Source organism: Hibiscus syriacus, unplaced genomic scaffold (assembly GCF_006381635.1).
Source record: "Hibiscus syriacus cultivar Baekdansim isolate YM2019G1 unplaced genomic scaffold, ASM638163v2 tig00110776_pilon, whole genome shotgun sequence".
Taxonomy (NCBI): domain Eukaryota; kingdom Viridiplantae; phylum Streptophyta; class Magnoliopsida; order Malvales; family Malvaceae; genus Hibiscus; species Hibiscus syriacus.
Genome location: NW_024062857.1, coordinates 544,405 through 549,169, shown reverse-complemented (window position 1 = coordinate 549,169; position 4,765 = coordinate 544,405). Strand labels below are relative to the sequence as shown.

Sequence of the window (4,765 nt, the reverse complement as noted above, 5' to 3'; positions counted from 1 at the left end):
GAACGTCCGTGATAATTAACCAATTGGGTTCCGTTTAGATTGACTTCATATCATAGTTACACTTGCAAACAAAATAACATTTCGTTACTTGTTATAAACTTTTACGATTTTAAATGTTAAAATTCCGATATTAGAATTTTTTTATTAAACTAAGATGATTATAAAGTAGTATATGTTCTATATACTTTTAATTATTTGACAATGAACATCCAATCACCTTTGTAATTGTTGGTGCTTAAACTCATGTCCTCTAGAAACAATAATGATTCTTTTAATCACCAAGATAAGATGATTCGTGCTTTGGATTAGAGCTTTGAAGTTTAGGACGTGTGATTTAAATAATTTAATTGTGTATAACTTCAAAGATTTTATTATTGACTTAAAAATCAATTTTAAAATGAATAAAAAAAGTATAAGTGAAAATTAATTATTATTTTATTAAATTTTCTAAAAATTAATTATTATATTTTATATATGATTAATAGCAGATTCCCTATCGATTTCGTTTTAATAACAGAAAATCAAAATAGAAAATTGGAAGCGAAACAGATGCTATAGAATCTGTATTTAATAAAATTTATATAAAATTTCTTTTATTGTTTTTATATGTGATATTTATAATATATTTTATAACATAAGATATTTTTTTTGTCTATATCCCAAATATGACAAAATCTAATTATAATTAAATTATTTTATGGGCAAAGTTAGAAAATATTTCAAGACAACAACATAAGCCATATTTTAAGGACTTCCTTATAGTAACTAATTCAAAGAAAATAAGTGTTATTATTTTTATTTTATTTTTTGAATAGTATGAAATAATTATAAGATAATATAGGGTTAAAATATTTTTTAGTCATTCATAATATATATCTTTTACGGATATAATCATTTGAATTCAATTTTTTTTGAATTAATCAATAATATCTGATTTATTGACCAACTAATCTAATTCGAGTACTGTAAAAACGAGAGCGACCCTCCTAACCCAATTACTTTATTCACAAATGTCAGAATTTAAACCTTTGACCTTACTTAAAAAATCTAATATCTCGTCCTAGACCAACTAATTGTTAATTGAAATTAAAACTTTTAAAAAAACTTATACACTTAAAGAGTCGAAGAATTTAGCAACAACGTTAAACCAAAACCGGTTCACGACGGTTTTACAGTCTTACGGAACCCGCTCATTTGGACACGTAAACGCGAAACGACACCATCCCAAGTTCCCAAACCATCGTCAAAATTCATCGTTTTCCCCCAAATCTCAAGAACCCTTAAGAAAACTTCCGGTTTTACGTTCGACAATGGGCGGCCATGAAGCTGTGGAGGTTACCAAGACCGTCCTCGAAGTCGCCGATGTCGCATGGGCTGCCTTGGAATGTTGCCACCGCCACCACCACCACGACCATCACGACGATGCTCCCAGAAATCATGAGAACTCCAAACTTGAAAAGGAATTGGAAATCCTAAAATCGGAAAACCGACGTTTGAGGAATCAGCTTGAACAGAACCTTAAACTTCTGAATAATCTATCTGAATATCCTGCTCTATTAAACGATTGTCCTCCTGACGTACGTAATTTTCCTTCATTTTTCCGTTTTATTTTATTTTTCTAATTTCTGGAATTAATTGCAGCTCCATGCTCGGTTGATGCTACCGTAGATTCTAAAAACTTCTTGAGCCGGCTCAAATCACTTAATGAATCCAGTACTAAAATTGAGTTTCCATTCAAGGAAGCTACAGGTTCTTTTATACCAAATCTCTTCACTGAATTTTTAACTTTTTGTTGATTAATTTTTGGCAAGGTAAAGTTACGTTACTGATTTCTTCAGATTAGACATACTGATTCTATATGGTGATAAGTTAGAACAGATAAACGAGGATTTCTCTTCATTTTTAAATAAGCTATTTTCTCATATCATTGTATAGAAATTCATAATTAGACTTGTAAATTATTACCTCATAGGTGGGGTAAATAACTCGGGACAATTGTTGGCGCTATTTCTTTGCTCCTTTTATTGTTAGAAATGTATAAATATTGATTGATTAGCTAACATGTTTTTTTTTAAATAATATATTTTTTTTAAATTAGGAGATGATATACATTCAGTTGAAGTTCTGATTAATGTTGACCAAAAAGAACCAAGTTGGTGGATATGGGTAACTGATGAAATGGTTCCAAGCAATGTTGAAGAGTGGAGTGGAATTGATGATGAGAATTACATTAATCTTAATGAAGAGCATGTTGTGGATGAGGTTGCTAACTTTATGGCAAAATGCATATTGTCAAACCCTAAAGCTCAGGTTTTTAGCTACTCAATCTGACTTTCCTTTTCTACTAAATATACCATGTTCTTATGTTTTTTTGTAATCCTGGTATTACAGACTTTGACCCCAGAAGAATTGCAGAAAAGTAAGTTCCCTATTAAATAGACTTATCTTCACCCATTTCTTTTTCTTGGTATATCACCTGATAGTATAAATGCCTCATGATAATTGATGGTAAATATTGAGGTCCCGTTCTTTAGATAAATAGGAAGTTGCATTGCAATTCACTACAACAAAACTATATAGTGGAAGATGGGCAGCAGTGCTGTAATAATTACTAAAGATACCATGCATTAGCCCTTGACTTGTCTTTTTTTTTCCATGTTTGGTAACCTTAATCTTTACACTTAAAAAGCGGTTTTCTGTTTTATGAGTATGTTGCCTGACATTTCTTCTTCTTCCTGTTCAAAACTTCCTGGTGAAGTTCAGCTTATATTATTTTCCATTGGTTTTGTTACTAATTATCATCTTTTTTCCCCCATTCTTTTAATTAAATGTGAATACCATATAGTGTTTGCTTACTGTGATGAGATTATGAGCAGCTCTGCTGAAAGCATTAGGAGGTGTCAGCAAATTGGAGAAGGTTTTGAACATTTGGCATGCTGGAAAGTTGTTCTATACGTTGTCAACATGAGGACTTACACTGGCTGGGTAAGTTTCGCTGTTCCTTTTACCAATCTTTCTTTTGGTTTTTTGTATTTGTCAAATTGCCTTCCATGCATGCTTGTTCCTTGTTGTTTGAGAAGAGTTGCTTGCGAATTTAAAACCTTGATCCTTGTGGCAATGCATATATATCTTCTTTTAAGAAGATCAAACTCCATTATAGGTTTTGCCTGGATGATTAAATCAGTACTAAATAATTATGGAGCCTACCTAGATATTTAACAGTTGAACTATGTAAACGAGAAATTTATTTACTGCAGGGATGTGAGTGCTTTTCTAAAAAAATTCTATAGAAAGAAGCTCCCATTTCTCTCTAGAAGGTTAGGTGTTTTTGGGGATCCCGTTAGTTCTCAATTGTTCTTTCCGCCATCCGCCAAAGCTATTCATCGTTGACCGCCGTCCGCCGCCACACTCCGACCATCTTTCGCCGCCGTTTCTCTCATGGGAGTTCATCTCGTCACTGTGATTCTACTTTCGAACTTAGTTTTGCGAAAAAATCATTCAAAAGGCGCAAATCTACCGTTAAAGGTCATTTCTTCATTTTTTCCTGGGACATTTAGAGATCGTTCTCTCGACACCGCCGGCACCAAGAGGTAGACCATTCGACGATTGGCCAATCTGGAAAGTCCTGTCACCATTCGCCCAGCGCGTAGAGTTCACGCGCCGCCACAAAGTACAGCCTTTCTTCACGCGCCGACTTTTTCCAGCGCCGACTTTTTTGCTGCTGTCTCTGGAGGATTCGACCACACCCTGTTGGAAGTTCTACAAAATCCCACTTTTCAGTTCCAAGAGATTTCAACTTCGTTAGTCCGACAATACTAAAAGCTTCGTGTTGTTCGAGCAGTTGCTGTCCTTGGAGGTCTTCTCCAAATTTTTCTTTTCATGTGTTTGTGTGGTATAACAGTCACGTAATCTAGATCTGAGTTTGGGTCCCTTCTCCACAAAATCGACTGAGATCAGTCCGGCTTGGAATGTATCGATCTCCTTCGGTAGCTGCTGGATCGTCTCGGATCCGAGGTAGGTTGCTCCCGGGGTTATACAATGTCTTCTCACCTTTGGGATTTGCCAACAGAGAGGCCAAACTTCAGTTTATGGCTCTGCCCGAGAGATCTGACTTAAAGATGGCGATTAGAAGGCGACTACGGGTTCTCCAATCACAGTCAGATAACAAAACTTGCGTCGATTATAACCAAAAGAATCCTCAGTGGGCTTCGGTTTCCTACGGTGTTGCGAAGGAAACTGTCAATGGTGGGTCTGGTGGGAATCAGAAGCAGCCATTGAGCGGTGGAGGTAGCCGGGGACGGGTGAAGTCGAGATCGAGTGAGGAAATGCATTTGAGATCCCGATTGGAGGCTTCGTCGGCGAATGAGGATACCTTTTTTGTAAGAAAAATTGTGGATAATGAATCTAGGCCTAATGGTTTGACTTCTTCACAAGGAGGGAAATATGGGAATGGGAAGCTTTCTTTAGTAGCGGCATCACCAGCTCATTCTGCCGCAGATGTTGACCACGATGAAATCAAGGAGTTCACCACAAAGGGGTGTTCCGATGATAAGTCTACTGAAGTAGCAAGAAGGATGAGAATCGGGTTTCATAATTGGTGGAATGAAGGCCACCCAAAAATTCGTAATGGGTACATAAGTGGTTGCTACACATTATTTATTGAAAATTTACCAAGAAAAGATCCATTTGAAGACGTTTGGATCTTTATTTTGCTCCCACGGTCGGGTTATTAATGATTTCATTCCAAATAAAAGAAATTCAGAAG

General features: G+C 35.7%; 1 long non-coding RNA gene across 1 annotated transcript; it reads left to right on the top strand.

Moving 5' to 3' along the window:
• Positions 1–1,165: 1,165 nt before the first annotated feature.
• On the top strand, positions 1,166–2,225 carry LOC120139818. The gene is made up of 3 exons (XR_005517674.1): positions 1,166–1,577; positions 1,642–1,749; positions 2,099–2,225. It is a non-coding gene; the product is annotated as an uncharacterized LOC120139818 (long non-coding RNA).
• The last annotated feature ends 2,540 nt before the right edge of the window (positions 2,226–4,765 follow it).